Below are 16916 nucleotides of genomic sequence, written 5' to 3'. Positions count from 1 at the left end.
GATCTATGACAGTTGTTTTCTGAGAAAATTAACCGACTTTTTCTGTCACTAACTTGTACTATTGAGTGCACATGAACCTTTTCTCATCCTGGTATGGTTCCTTCAACCTGCTGATTTGGTCCTGATACAGGGTTTTGATCCAAAACCTCAGCAATTCTTTTCTGCCCACAACTACTACTTGATTCATGGAGTTCTTTCAATTTTTGGAAATTCTGATAAATAGCGTGGTTATACAGATCTGTGAGAATCACAAAATTAAGCCTTAAAAATAGCTAATCAAATCGCAAACAAGAGAAAATCTGCAGATGCTGGAAATCCAAGTAACACACACAAAATGCTGAGTTCCTCTAGCATTTTGTGTGTGTTGTATTAATAATGGTTTTTAGTTTTCATCACTTTCATGGCTGGCATTTCTTTCTTTCTTTTCTAGTTGGTGAGGGTTGGTGGTGCAGAACAAATGAAGATATTTTTCTAAATTTGTAGTGTAGGGATTTCAGGGATTTTGGGTCATTGACAGAATTACAATTATATGTGATGTCAAAATATCCATAGTCAAGCTGCACAGACACAGACCCTTTGACTTGCTGAGTGGTTAGTGCAGACTCTGTATCCTTATGCACAAATTCTGTGCGAATTCTGTTTTACTCTCCTCACATTCTTGTCAATCCCATTCAGTTCCACCCATCATACACCCACATGACAGGGACGAATTACAGTGGCCAATTATTGAGATGTGAGAGGAAACTGGATCATCCAATAATGTTGGACTTATGCTCATTTGAATAACATTAAGTCCAATATAATCTTTTTATTTGTTGTGTCAGCTTGTGATTACGTCAAGCGAAGCTCTGAATGATACCTGTGGTTGCTATTGTTACCGTCATATATTACAGATGATTTGAGGCACTTGCTTCGAGGATCTAATTGTAAGCAGGCCTGAGGGTTAACTCTTAGCTGGTGTTAAAAGTTTGAAAGTAAATGGATTAAAGCTTGCAAGTTGAAGACAAGACCTAATTAAAAGTGTCACACATAAAAGTTGCTGGTGAACGCAGCAGGCCGGGCAGCATCTCTAGGAAGAGGTACAGTCGACATTTCGGGCTGAGACCCTTCGTCGGCCCGAAACGTAAACTGTACCTCTTCCTAGAGATGCTGCCTGGCCTGCTGCGTTCACCAGCAACTTTTATGTGAGTTGCTTGAAATTCCAGCATCTGCAGATTTCCTCGTGTTTGCACTAATTAAAAGTGTTCAGCTTTTCACTTTAATAATGACTGCTATTATAATGCATGGATTTCAACTTACATTTGGTCTGTTACTTACTAACATATGAAATCTGTGCATACTGCTACTACTTTCTGCATTGCCAGCATATTACCAATCCTTAACTAAAGACTCTGCAACAAAGAAATATTAAGCCACACCCCTTTGCTGTCCCCAAACCCCTCCCACATCACTCAGTCCTCAAACTCTTTCCATTCAGCTCAACCAAGGGGTGCCTTTCAAATGTGAGTCAAGTTTGACCGGACTTGAGTGAAATTAATTTTCTGACCCGCTGAGAGCTTCCTGATCTGAATGTTCTGAATTGCAAGGCCATTTATGAATGTGTTTTCTGTTTTGTTTGCTAGAATCATTAGCCAGTTATGAGGAAGTTGTGCTGAAAGAAGAGAACAATGTCTGTGATGCTGCCAAATATCTTGCGTATGAGAGAGCAAACAGTGCTCTGGAATGTGTTTGTGCAATGTAGGATAGATCTTAAGTTGTTAATATTTTGCTCATAATCTATTATCTTGTATTGCTATTTTTAATTTATTGAGAAAAAAGTTGCAAAGTAAGACATAGGAACAGAATCAAACCATTCGGCCCATCGAGTCTGCTCTGCTTTTTTCCTTTTTACAATTAAACTAATTACGTTACATAACATCATTCAGATTGTATTTCTAAGATACTAGATGTTCTTTCTTACAAAACTTTTCTAATGCACGGTACAGCATGGTAGCATAGTGGTTAGCATAATGCTATTCTAGTGTTATCAATCACCAGTTGGGGTTCAATCACTGCTCCTGTCTGTAAGGAGTTTGTACGATTTCCTCGTTATCACGTGGGTTTCCTCTGAGTGCTCTTGTTTTCCCTCACATTCCAAAGACGTATAGTTAGGTTTAGTGAGTTATGGGCACGCTATGTTGGCACTGGAAGCATAGTAACAGTTGTGGGCTGCCCAGCACAATTTCATTTGATGTAAACAATGCATTTCACTGTATGTTCAAATGTGTGTGTGACAAATAAAGTTCATCTTTATCTTTTATCTAGAAACATAAAAAACCTACAGCACCATACAGGCCCTTCAGCCCACAAAGCTGTGCCAAACATGTCCTTACCTTAGAACTACCTAGGCTTACCCCTAGCCCACTATTTTTCTAAGCTCCATGTACCTATCCAGGAGTCTCTTAAAAGACCCAATTGTTTCCGCCTCCACCACTGCCTCCGGCAGCCCTTTGAACGCACTCAGCGTTCTCTGCTTAAAAAAAAACTTACCCCTGATATCTCCTCTGTACCTACTTCCAAGCACCTTAAAACTGTGCCCTCTCGTGCTAGCCATTTCAGCCCTGGGAAAAAGCCTCTGACTAGTCACACGATCAATGCCTCTCATCATCTTATATACCCCTATCAAGTCACCTCTCAAGCTTGAGGTTGCAAGCTTCCCCGGCTAGATTTCTTTGTTCCTTTATTCTGGGTGGGATTCCATTGACTCCTCCCCATTTCTCTGCATCCCTTTGTCTTTTAATTCCCTCGTGAAGCTTTTCTCAGAGTGATTCGGATTACACCACTGTTGCTGACTCACTACCTACCTATCCTCTAACATTTCTAAATTTTTTCTTTGCTGTCTTAATTCTTTTGAATGTAAAGCCGATCTAGCAGTAATATTTGATTAACCCCCAGCTCCCATTTTTAGCAAAGGAAATATGTTGAAGTATCAGTAGTGCTAATAATCTGATATCTTAAATTCTTCAATATTAGTCAGCAAGCAACACTAGATTTTGGCAATTCTTGTCTTTGTTTCTATTTTAAGTACGAGTTGCTATATGCTTCTAGTATAGTGTTTTCTCCACCTGAAGATTGGCAGTATCACATTGACAGCAGGTTTGTTCATTTTGCCCTTCAAAGACTACCAGCTATGGTAGTTTCTTACAGTATTTTGATAAGTTATTTAAATTCTTCATGTGGTCAGGCAAAGAGTAGCAAGTGTGCTCTTGGACCAGTTATATTTATACACCTATCAAATAATTTAGATTAAAATTTAATTGTAAGTAAGCTGATGTACATAAGCAGAAGGAAACTGATATATTGCTGCACATAATTAGTCTGTTGATTTTTTTTTAAGATTTTGAGCTGATTCTTTACACTTCTAACCATGTTGATAAAATGCCTTTTCATAATTAATTTAAACCTGTTTCACTCCTCTTGCTTTAGAGCATTTTATCTTCGGTACAGCCTTTGTGCATGAATGTTACTATTACAATTTCCAGGAACTACCCAACCATTGAGAACATTTACATGAAAGGTTGCGTAGAAAAGCAGCATCCATCATCAAAGATCCTCACCACCCAGCCCATACCCTTTTCTCGCTGCTGCCATCAGGCGGAAGGTACAAGTTCTCAGGACTCACCACTCGGATTAAGAGTAGTTGTTACCCCTCAACCATCAGGCCCTTGAACATAAGGGGATAGCTACACTCATTTAAGGATTATTTTATATTGATGGATATTATCTTGTTATTTATTGCTATTTATTTATATCTGCATTGGTCAGTTTTAGTTAACAGTTACTGTTCTATAGATTTGCTAAATATGCCTGCAGGGTTGTATGTGGTGACATGTATGTACACTGATAATAAATTTTACTTTGAACCTTGAATTTTGAAATGATCTATATCTTGTCTAATTAATTACGTCAGTATTTGGGTCAGATAGATTGTAGCAAGTGGAAGGAAGGGATATATTATAATTTCGGTGAACCATTACAAAAACTTGTTTGGTAAACTCTCTTTGAAATTTTGAAAACCTCACTTGAAAATCATGCACAGTATTCCTAGGAATGCATGTCATGTATAATTCTTCGTACTTTCAGGAATTTATTTCATACAATGCAGTTGCCACTCTTAGTCTTAACAAATATTTTGACCACTATATCTTCAGATTTGATTTGTGCTTTATTTTTAAGCTATCAAGTGAGCAATTCTACATTGTTTTGCCTTATTATGTTTCTGAGTTTATTTTTTAGAGTGAAACTATTAGTGTTTCCTGTTCTGCCACTATTCATCTTGCATCGACAATTGAACAAACCACAATTTTCATCATCATCTTTCATATTCTCTTTTGGTCAAGGATGTGCATTCTCAGTAATTGATGGTAAATACACAAACTTCACTAAAGTTGGGAATAAGGTCCTCTCTCCCACTCTTTTCCTGCTCCTGATAGTAGTCACTTCAGTATTTCAGTACCACCAGATTCATGTGTCAAGAATTCCTTGAAGTATATGAGAATGTTATCTTTTTTCAGGATGCTTTGAGAACATCCTTGCAGTATTCCTTTTATTATGGAAATCTTCACCATGTCAAAACTCAGAGTAGACTGTATGTTTTGGGAGTATGGTGTCAGATGGGATTACCTGGCCATTGGAACAGCAAATATAGTTGAAGAGTTGGAGAGCAGCAGCGATCACAGAGGGGGAGCAGTGAGAGAGGCCCTCACCGAACTTCCGGCATAGAAATGGTTTAAACTTCTTCAGGGTACATCGAAGAGATTTTGTATAGGCCTTGCCGTTTGTGTTCTTTAAGTGTAATTAGAGCCTGGATATTCAGGCTATTGGCCAGAAGGCGGATTTAGTTTGCATGTCCTGACAATGGATTTGTGAAGATTTGGTGGTGGTAGCACTGGTAGTGGTACTTGCCAACTTTGAAGTGCCTGCTATAGGTGTTGTTTTTAAACAAAATGAAGAAATAAAAAGCCTATAGAAAATAAAATGGCCCTGAAGCAGTCAGGTTAAAAACTAACCGGTTTGCTTATGCCTTTTACAGAAGGAAGCCAACTGTTCATGCCTAGTTTGGACTTGTATATGATTAATATTGTTGACTCTTGAACACTGTTGAAGATGATAACATATTTCCATTTGAAGGAAATTGAGCAACAGACTGTTCAGTGGCAGAGTAGACTTGCATTCCCAAAGGGTAAGGCTGTTTTATTGCAAAGTCTAATTAGATAAAGAAGGACATGCTTAATGATTACAAGATGCTCCAGAGCATTTTACAATAATGAAATAATTTAGTTGGTAGCCTTTGTGTATACACTGAGATTCCACAAACCAACGTAATATTGAGACTTAATCCTTCAATAAGCATAAATGACTATTTACATTTAAGTGTTTATGCCCACACCCAGAAGGCCAACAAGGCCTCAGCATTGCACTTTCACCTGAAAAATGATTAAAAGGTAAACCGGCATTCCTCCCTGTCCTGCTGTGCTAGATCTTTGTGCCCAAGACGCTAAAATCTTGAAAGTTCTGACGTGAGACGAGTGGCAACATGGAGATGCAGCTTTCTCCTTAATTTGGTTCATAACAGTCATGGACGTAAAGTGAAGCAGGAGGAATGTGAAGTTTTACTTTAATGATCAGAAATAGAGCACTGCACATTGTACTTTGCTATCAGTTCCATCAGGAGTTAGCATGAAAAGGGAAACCAATCCTAGGTTTCCTGACATCACTTTAAAAGCATGTCCCAAAATGAGTCGTATCTACAAAGCCGGATGGAGTGGAAATAGTAGGAGAAAAAAACTGCAAGGAGAAACAATGTTGTAAATATTGGCTGTTTTATTGTTCTTGGGGTTTGTTTTAAAGAGGATAAAATGTTGTAACTGGAAGAAATCTCTTGCGAAGGTGAATACAATCATACCACCTGACTGCCATAATTTTTAATGAATTGTTTCACATAGAATTGAAGCAGTTTCATAACTAAAGCCAGTTATAGGTTACATCATGTACTCTATTTTCATTGTTTGAATCCCAGAGGAGGCTTAATTCTGTAATTACAGAAGCAGATTTTTTTGTTGAACTTTTCCAGTTTATTCTGCTAAGATTCTTACCAAATTTTATCAGACAATATAAAGAAAAACTTATGGCTTTCAATATCTGTATTAAGTAATAAATTAATTATTCAATCAATAAATTGAGGGATGAAAAGGAAAGGCTGTGAGACTGGGCACTGATTAATGTTTACTATCCATTTACTGCTCGCAGTTTAGATATCTAGGCACTAGAAAGAAATTGGAAGTTGTAGCACCAAAGAGATTAAGAAAAGTTTTTAAATATTAGGTAGTTGACAAGTTTTATATAGAAATTGTTGGTATTCCACTTTTAAAGTGTGAGTGCAGGTTTCCCCCGCTATCCGAAGGTAGAGCGTTCCTATGAAATGGTCCGTAAGCCGAAATGTCGTAAAGCGAAGAAGCAATTACCATTTATTTATATGGAAAAATTTTGTGAGCGTTCGCAGACTCTAAAATAACCTACCAAATCATGCCAAATAACACATAAAACCTAAAATAACAGTAACATGTAGTAAAAGCAGGAATGATATGATAAATACACTGCCTATATAAAGTAGAAATACTTTTCCACAATCATTTCTGAACTGTTCACCGTAGTGAAAATCTCACGCAATCACCGTCAGCAGAAAATCTCACGCGCTGTTGGCAAAAACATGGCACAAGTGCTCTCTAGTAACCTTTAAGTTATGAAGCTGCCAAATCATACCACGTAACATGTAAAAATACACAGCCTATATAAAGTAGAAATAATGTATGTACAGTGTAGTATCACTTTCCGAAATCGGGAAGACAGCGCTGAGCACACTGATGATGGTGTGTTAGGCTGAGTCGGAGTTTGGGTGGTGCAGTGGCCCCCACCCTCCAGGCCGCCGAGCGATACATTGCCGCGAAGCATGCAGGGGTGCAGCGGTAGCCGGGAGGCACACAGCTCATCTTTAAGAAAAAAGCCAAAACAAACATGCTAATTAATTAGGTGCCGCCCGGCACATAATTGTTGGCCCAGATCAGTGCCGATTTCCGATTGCATCGTCTCTGATCTGGGTCGACAATTACGTGTTGGCGGCACCTAATTAATTAGCATGTTTATTTTGGCTTTTTTCTTAAAGATTTGCTGTGTGCCTCCCGGCTACTGTTGTATTCTCTGCGAATCAGTATCTGTCCATGGCCTGGGGGTTGGGGTGGTGGGACACTGGGGTGTCATCTCGTCATCGTCTGTTTCCATTAGGGCAGGCAGGTCATCTTCTATCTCTGCCCGCCTTGATGTCGAAGGTTGAGGTTCGTCGTTTGCTGTAGCTGATGTGGAAGGCTTGCTTGACTGCAGAGCCTCGCGCATTTTTCTATTACACAGTTCTTTGTAAGGACTCAAACCATCCTGCAAATATCCCCTAAACCGATGTACTCTTTCAAAATTAAAGTCATACTTCATCATTACTCACTTGGTTTCGATTGTTATCCTTTTTAATTACAGTTGCATCAGCTCTTCATCTATCAGTTCTTGGTCATGAGATGCCAAAACCTCTTCAACATCATGATCGTCAGCTTCCACAAGCCACACTGACGTTATCCTTACTTCGTTCACCATGATCAGAACGCTTAATTATATCTAGTTTTACGCTAAGTGTAACACCCTTACAAACTCTTTTAGGCTTTTCTGATACCATAGAAGTCATCTTGCAAACGGCTGCTCACAGGCACGTGTTTAAGCAATACCGGCGAGAATCCGGGGGAGAGCGGCTGCTCGGGGTGCACGCTGCCTTTTATCGCGTGCTGCTTTTTTTTTTCGTAACAGTGAAAACACCTTCTGAAAGCGAAAACAGGGTACTAATGTAGGTCTTTCGTAACAGTGAGGTTTCGAAAAGCGGGGGACACCTGTAAATCTTTTACTGACTTGTGGTCAAGGTCCTTCAAAAGTAGGTCAAGGTGCTGGTTATTCTGTAACCCTTTCCATTGAAATGTGTTTCATGAGCTCAGTTTATAGTAATCTGCCGCACCTTAGTTGCAAAGTTTATTTTGAGAGAAAGATACAAAGGGTGACAATTGCTTGAATTTGTTGTAATTTCCTGACTGCTCGCTCCCAGATTGGGGTCCAGTTCAGAATCAGGTTTAATATCACAGGCATATTTCATGAAATTTGTTAACTTTGCGGCAGCAGTACTATGTAAGACATGATAAATACCAGGTGTCCCCCGCTTTTTGAACATTCGCTTTACGAAACCTCGCTGTTACTAAAGACCTACATTAGTTACCTGTTTTCGCTAACAGAAGGTGTTTTCACTGTTATGAAAAAAGGCAGCATGTGAAAAAGGCAGCGCCCGCCCCGAGCAACCAAACTCCTCCCCCGGAACTGCATTCCAGCCGGCATTGCTTAAACACATCCCTGTGAGCATCTGTACTTTATGTCAATTTATTTTGAGCATCCGTTAGCAAGGTGAGTTCTAAGGTATTGGAAAAGCCTAAAAGAGCTCGTAAGGGTGTTACACTTAGCGTAAAACTAGACATAGTGGTGAACGAAGTAAGGACAAAATGAGTTTGCCTTGTGGAAGTTGACAAAGATGATGTTGAAGAGGTTTTGGCATCCCATGACCAAGAACTGATGGATGAAGAGCTGATGCAATTGGAAGAGGAAAGGATAACAATTGAAACTGAATGCAGTAGTGTACAGACCGAAAGTGAAGTCGTCCAGGAACTGAACGTCAACCAAATGCGTGAGATTTTCGCTGCAATGATTGCAGAAAAATATGACTTTAATTTTGAAAGGGTACTTAGGTTTAGGGCATATTTGCAGGGTGGTTTTGAGTGCTTACAAAGAACTGTATGATTAAAAAAATGTGTGAGGCTAAGCAGTCAAGCATACTGTCGTTTTTCAAGCCTTCCACATCAGCAACAGCAGACGATGAACGTCGACCTTCGACATCGAGGCAGGCAGACATAGAAGAAGATGACATGCCTGTCCTAATGGAAACAGATGACAATGAGATGACACCCCAGTGTCCCACCACCCCAGTGGTTCCCCAACCTCTGATACATTGCCGCGAAGAATGCAGCAGTGCAGCAGTAGCCGGGATGCACCCAGCATATCTTTAAGAAAAAAGCCGAAATAAACAAGCTAATTAGGTGCCGCCCGGCACGTGAATGTCGGCCCACATTAGAGGCGATTGCCGATTGCATCGCCTCTGATCTGGGCCGACACTTAACGTGCCGGGTGGCACCTAATTAATTAGCTTGTTTATTTCGGCTTTTTTCTTAAAGATGTGCTGGGTGCATCCGGGCCACTGCTGCACCACTGCATTCTTCACGGATCGGTATCAGTCGGCAGCCTGGAGGTTGGGGACCACTGCACCACCCCAACCTCCAATGACTCAGCCTAACTCATCATCATCAGTGTGCTTGCTGTCTTCCCGATTCCGATAAGTGATACTACACTGTACATACATTATTTCTACTTTATATCGGCTGTGTATTTTTATGTGTTATTTGATACGATTTGGCAGTTTCATAGCTTAAAGGTTACTGGACGGTGTTTCTGCCGAGAGCGCTTGTGTGAGATTTTTGCTATGGTGGACAGTGCGGCAATGATTGTAGAGAAGTATTTCTACTTTATATAGGCTGTGCATTTATCATATCATTCCTGCTTTTTCTATATGTTACTGTTATTTTGGGTTTTATGTGTTATTTGGCATGATCTTGTAGGGTATTTTTTGGGTCTGCGAACGCTCACAAATTTTTCCCATATAAATACATGGTAATTACTTCTTCACTTTATGACATTCTGGCTTACAAACCGTTTCATAGGAATGCTTCATGTTCGGATGGCGGGGGAAACCTCTATAGAAAAGAAACTGAATTGCAGTGTGTGTGTGTGTGTGTGTGTGTGTGTGTGTGTGTGTGTGTGTGTTAAGTAGTGTTTAAAAACAGAAATGTAAAAAAAAAATAGTGAGGTAGTGTTCGTGGGTTCAATGTCCATTTAGAAATCAGATGGCAGAGGGGAAGAAGCTCTTCCTGAATTGCTGAGTGTGTGTCTTCAGCCTTCTGTATCTCCTTCCTGATGGTAACAATGAAAAGGTAGCATGTCCTGGGTGGTCGGAGTACTTGATGATGGAAGCCAGGTTTCTGAGGCTTCACTCCCTGAAGACATCTTTGATACTACTGAAGCTAGTACCCCTGAAGGAACTGACTAATTTTAGAAATCTCTGTGGTGTACTATGAACCTTTGCAGTAGCAACCCCCCCCCTGCCATTTAGGATGGTGATGCAGCCATTCAGGATGTTCTTCACCGTACATCTGTAGAAGTTTTTGGGTGTTTTAGATGACAAACCAAATCTTCTCGAACTCCTGATGAAATGTAGCTGGCTGTCTTGCCTTCTCTATGGCTGCATCAATATGCGGGGATCCTCAGAGATGTTGACACCCAGGAACTTGAAATTGCTCACTCTCCCTACTTCTGATCCCTCTGAGGATTGGTTTGTGTTCCCTCATCTTAGTCTTTGTGAAGTCCACAGTCAGCTTCCCATTCACGTAATATTGTCCACTGCTCAGTTGCAGACACTGGCTTTGCTTTCAGAAACTATGCCGACCCCCTGGTATTTGATAACAAACTGTAAACAACTGTTATGTTTTGTAACAGAAACAAATCAAAAGAAAAACACAGGAGTCCGGGATGACATGGCGGCGTGATGACTTATGCCATTCTTGTAGTTGCATATAACCTGTAATAAATTATGTAAATAACAAAGTGCTTAATCAAGTAAATTTGAATTGTATTTGCCCTTTAAAGGGAATATAAAATATTTTAGGTTGTGTCATTTCCCAATCCAAACATTACTCGCCCTGTTGTCTGACTATTATTACATTGCTATTTTGTGCTTTTGATGACTCCCAATAGTCTTGTTTGGAAATCCTGATGGTTCACTCACTGCTCCAGGCTGTGAATGGTGATTCCAGAGTGAAAGCAGGACATGTGGCCAGAAGCAGGCTCTGGACTGTGGGTGTGTTGTGCGGCTGGGATTGGGGTCTGGAACAGCAGGTCAGAAATGTGTAAGGCTAGTGGTTGGAACTTGGATCCAAAGTGTTAATTTATTTTCCAGCCACTTTAAACTTACCGGGTTTGCTGAAAAATTTGTTACGCTGCTATGAAAGATGAAAGTGAATGAAAAGTATATTTGAATATTAAAAGGAGTAGCAATCAAAGTAAAATTTATTATTAGAGTTCATGCATGTCAATCCTGAGGCTCTTTTTCCTGCGGGCACACTCAGCGAATCTAGAGAACAGTAACTGTTAAACAGGATCAATGAACAACAAACTGTGCAAATGCAAATATCAATAAATAACGAGTATGAAATAACAAGATAAAGAGTGCTTACAGTGAGACCTTTGGTTGTGGAAACCCCAGAAATGGAATGGGTGTACAGCATTATGATTAATACCCAATAGTTCAGAAAATCTGTTATTCTAGCACCACTGAAGTGCAAATGTCCTTAACAATCGGCGTTTTACAGTACTTTAACTTTAAAGTGCATGAGAGACTTTCATGAAAGGCACTACTTAAATGCAAAACGTTATAACCAAAGTGATCTTTGATGGGGATGAATTTTCCTTTGTATTAAGTCGTAGCTTTTGAATATTGCTGTTATTCTATAATTACTTTCTATCACTTCTACAATTATAATTTTTAATTATTACCTCACCAGCTTGTATCATCAATTTTGCGGTAACCATGCTTAATATTCTGTCATTTTATTCACAAAGCAAGCACATGGAGTCTGCCTCCACAGTATCCGTGACAGGACAGTGGCTGATTTGCCACGTCATGTCTGCAGTTCCACCCATTGAAAATAGTAATTTTGCTAACAGTAATTAACTTTGTTGCTTTGTGTTTAAGTGATGTGTATGCCCCAAACAGTTACCATGAACCACTGACATTTCTATGTTTGGATAGTGTGTCGGAAAGAATGGTTTCCGATTTTTTCAAGTTGAAATAAGCCACAGTTTGTAAAATTGTTTCTGTGGTTGGTTTATTTATAATTGATTTTTGAATGAGCTAATGTTCCTTCAGTTTCATAAAATGATAATAGGTGTTGAGGGTGGGGGGGGCGGTGATGGAATGGTGGGGTTGTGACTTTGGCAAACTGAATCTACAGTGTGAACGAAACCTTTGTGTATGTTTGCAAATGAGAGAATGTATTTGCCAGATTTTCCAGCATGATGTCACCACATGGACCAGAACATACTTTTACGAGCAATGACTGGGGTTAGCTTTAACTCGTTGAGTCATAGCAAGTCCTGCAATATTTTGGACATATTGCAACACTGCATTGTGGATAATGTGTGTATGTTTATATACAAAAAAAAGCATGGTAGGACACTGGCACTACAACACAGTTAATACAGTTTTTGCCTGGTAGCTCAAGCTGGCCTTAATTCTGCTGTGTAGTGCTGTCTGTGTGGAGTTTGTTTTCCCTCTGATCATGTGGGTTCCCCCAGGTGCTTCATTTTCCTCCCATTTTCCAAAGTTGTTGGTAGGTCAGTTAAGTGGCCACTGTAAATTGCCTCTGGAGTAGCTAGGTGGGTGGAATGTAGAGGGAATTGATGGGGATAGATTACAGGAAAATGAGTGGAATTGTGAGCCGGCACAGTCTCTTTATTTCCTTAGTTGAATTACTGCTTGATATTTCCAGATATTACACTGTAAACAACAGAGGAATAAAACCTTATCAGTAGCTAAGTCAGTTTTACACAGTTTTGTCCATGATGGAAATATGACTGCAACATCTCAAGACAAGATTTTTTATGATGAGTGAATACAAATTACTCAGTAAAAGATGAAACCAAAAATATCAATGCCTTGCCGATGAGCAAGTAAGCAATCATCATGATGTCAGGCGATCACAGTCTTATGCATGACAGTGATTGTACTTGGCAAATTTTTCCTCAGAAGTGGTTTGGGCAGTGTCTTTACAAGACAGGTGACCCCAGCCATTATCAATACTTTTCTGAAATTATCTGCCTGGCGTCAGTGGTCACATAACCAGGACTTGTGATGTGCACCAGTGCTCATACGACCATCTCATGGCTTTGTGTGACCCTGACCCCTGATTGGTTGGGGGGGGGGGGGTTGGCTAATCAGGTGCTACACCTTGCCCAAGGGTGACCTGCAGGCCAGTGGAGGGAAGCAGCGCCTTGCACCTCCTTTGGTAGAAATGTCTCTCCACTCTGCCACCTAACAATAGGGCAAGAATTAATAGTTCCTTTTTCCAAGAAGCCAGCACAGCAGAGGCTAAATGGTGTAAAATCCATGATATAAGATGCTAATTTTCATGATGTAATATTTTGGATTGTGTCATGAGGTTGTTATCATCATCATCAGGCACCATGCCCGGTTTGAGCTTTGACTGCCATGGCCCACACACTCCTGTTTCGGACCAAGTGGATCAATTCATTGGTATTCATTTCCAGTTCTTTGGCTGCTGTCTCCATCATCATTTGTCTTTGCCTTCCTTTTGCTTTCTTCCCTTCAATCTTTCCCATAATTACCGTGCATTCTAACTCCTCTTTCTTAATCACATGTCCAATGAAGTTACGTTGCCTTTTCATGATCTCATACGTTATTTCTTTTTGTGTTTGCTCTGTTCATGACATCCTCGTTAGATATTTGTTTCCTCCAAGATATTCTTTGCATCCTCCTCAAAAACCACACCTCTGCTGCTTCAATTCGTTTCCTCATGTTACTAGATATTGTCCAACATTCTGATCCATATACAGAATGGAAATGGGTTCTTCGGCCTACCATATCTATGCAGACCTTTGTACTATCAACACGAGTTCCAGTAGGTCCATATCCCTGTACCCTGCCTACTTAAGTCTTTTGAACATGGTGATTGATTCTGACTCCATCACCTCCTGGCAGTGAGTTTCAAAGACCAAACACACTATTGATTAAAAAAAAAACTGCCCCCCACCCTCCCATGTCCTTCAGCAAATCCCAAATGGAGCACACCATATGGTTTAATGGCAAGCAGTTTAACTGAAACCATGAAATCTTTAAAAAGCATGCTAACTCAGTAATGGTGTAATAGGGTAGCTCAGTATAACATGACAAATTCACATCTATTGAATTATCTATTCAAATGATTGGGTTACAATTTTAATACTCATATATGTCAGTGGGCATTGCCTCTAAATTTCGAATGAGGTGAGAAAGAATGTAAATAAGAATGAAAGTAAGCCTTATTGAATATCAGAGAGTCATTCCTTTTTGAATAAAATAATTCTAGTAAATTTTGCAACATGTTTCTTTCTCGTGATATTATACATTCATATACTGCAATTTTATTGGGTTTTACTTTTTGTTGTGGTAAGTAGATTGCCAGTGCCTCACATGAATAGCAAAATTATAATGCTCCCAACCTTTAATGCATTTGCACAGTGACTTTAGGATTGGTTTATGAAACAAGTGGTCACTTTATAGATCACATAATTTTAGCTGGCATTTCAGCCTTTGTTGAGTATGCAAATGCTCCCAATAAGTAGAGACATTTAACTCCTTATGCCTGCTCCATGATCATACCTAATCTTGCATCTCAACATGACTCTCTTGCACTAACACCATATGTCTCCGTTCCCTTAATGGCCAAAGTTCTGTTCACCCTTTTCTTGAGCCCTCACCCCCTGCTTGGGTAGAAAACACCAAAGGTTTACAGAGCTCTGGGTGAAGAAACGCCTCACTTCTGTCTGGAATGGCTGATTGCTTATCAACTCTGCGTTTAAGAATTTAGTATGTTTCTTCATTCCTCTAAATTTCTGAGCATGTGGTCTTTCTGCATAGGACAACTTCTTCCCTACTGAGGAATCAGTCGATAAAACTTTGTTGTACTTCCTCTGTCATGTATTTTCCCTTTGGTAAAGGGACCAGTAATTACACACTATTCAATGGTGATCTCACTCGCCCTTAAAATGTACGGTGATGTCTCTACTCTTGTGTTCAAATCCTCTTGCATTGAACAGTGGCATAGCATTTGCCACCTAATTGCTTGCTATATCTGTGATTTTATTTTGAAAAAGATTGAACATCACCTCCTTTTGATATCTCATTTAAAATAGACTACATTTAATTTTTTTTCTACACAATTGAATCACTACATGTTTTTCACTTTATGTTCAGTCTATCATATGCAGACCATTTACTGAGCCTGTGTGCATCTCCCTGAAGCCCCTCTGCATCCTCCTCACAGGTCATACCACCACCTGACTTTATATAATTAGTAGTTTTGGATAATTTTACACAAACATATCAAATGCTTCATAATGTGGCACAGTAGCGTAATGCAGTGATCAGAAAATCAGGTTCATTTCCCAGTAAGGAGACTGTAAGGAGTTTGTATGTTCTTCCTATGATCATGTTGGTTTCCTCCCACATTCCAAAGATTGTGGATTAGAGTCAGTAAGTTGTGGGTATGCTATGTTGGCACCAGAGGCTTGGCGACACTTATCAGAATCAGGTTTAATATCAGTGGCATATGCCATGAAATTAGTTGTTTTGTGGCAGCAGTATATTGCAATACATAATAGTAAAAAATTATAAATTACAATAACAGGTGTAAGAAATTAAATGAAGTAAGTATTGCAAGAGAGCTAAATAAAAAGGAAGAAAAGAGTGAGGTGTTTATGGGTTCAGTGTCCATTCAGATATGTCTGATGGTGGGAGAAAGCTGTCCCTGAAACATTGAGTGCATTTCTTCAGTCTCCTGTACATAACCTTGGTGATGGGGGTATGTAGTGATGAAGCCACCTTTTTAGAAGCATTGCCTTTTGAAGGTATCCTCAATGCTGAGGAGGCTAGTGTCCATGATGGAGCTGGTTGAGTTTACAATTTTCTGCAGTTTTTTTCTGATCCTATGCAGTGTTTCCTCCATACCATACGGTGTTGCAATCAGTTAGAATCCACAGTCCACCTGGAGAAATTTGCAAGTGTCTTTGCTGACATACCAAATCTCATCAAACTTCTAATGAAATATACCTGCTGTCATGTCTTCTTTGTAATTGCATCAATATCTTTCTTAAAGGTTGCCCCAGCACATCTGCAAACTGTGTTGGTTGTATGTTTGTAGATGCAAATGATACATTTCATTATATGGTTCCATGATCCATATGGTGATGTCTTGCAGGCAGCTCACAAAACTACTAGCTACTGTACTGGATATACTTCTGGATTATGATCACTGTAATCCGTAGCCAGTAATTTCCCTTTGGGGTGTTTGCTTTTGAGCCATCTGAAAGGTCTGGCATTTTTGCCATTTCCCGAAGGATTCGGCAAACTGAGCTCTCAAGAATGCAGCTATGGTGGTCATTGCTGGAGCAGATGTCAGGCAAGATTGCAGTGTCGGGACTCAGAACAGAGTGGAAAACGAACTGATGTTTTGCTGATTTAAGTGCTGAGGCTGGAGGAGGAACTGGTGTTCGGCTCGCGTCTCTGTGTCAGCCAGAATCCCCTGCCTAAGTGTACCATCTGCCTTGGATTGACCTGTCTCCCTCTCTTCTTGCTGCCTCCATCGAGTGGATTGTATCCTGGGTGATTAATGAGGAATACCACCTTTTTGAAGCATCATCTTTTGAAGGTATCCTCAATGCTGGGGAGGCTAGTGCCCACGATGGAGCTGCTGAGTTTACAACTTTCTGCATCTTCTCTGTGTCAGATGCCAGGTTCAGGAGTAGTTGTTGCCCTGTAGCCGTCGGGCTTCTAGACCAGCTTCACAGCACTGAACTGACTTGGCAGCTGTGGCCTGCAGTCATCGGGGGCTTCTAGATCTCAGCACTGAACTGATTCC

At 40.1% G+C, this 16916-nt stretch overlaps 1 protein-coding gene across 3 annotated transcripts in view; it reads left to right on the top strand.

Moving 5' to 3' along the window:
* Window positions 1–16916, top strand: part of nbeal1 (neurobeachin-like 1) — a 273495-nt gene that overhangs the window by 50827 nt on the left and 205752 nt on the right. The gene's annotated exons all lie outside the window — the stretch shown is intronic.

Source organism: Mobula birostris, chromosome 6, assembly GCF_030028105.1.
Source record: "Mobula birostris isolate sMobBir1 chromosome 6, sMobBir1.hap1, whole genome shotgun sequence".
NCBI lineage: Eukaryota > Metazoa > Chordata > Chondrichthyes > Myliobatiformes > Myliobatidae > Mobula > Mobula birostris.
Note: the sequence above shows the minus strand (reverse complement) of the source record. Positions and strands in the feature narration are given on the sequence as shown.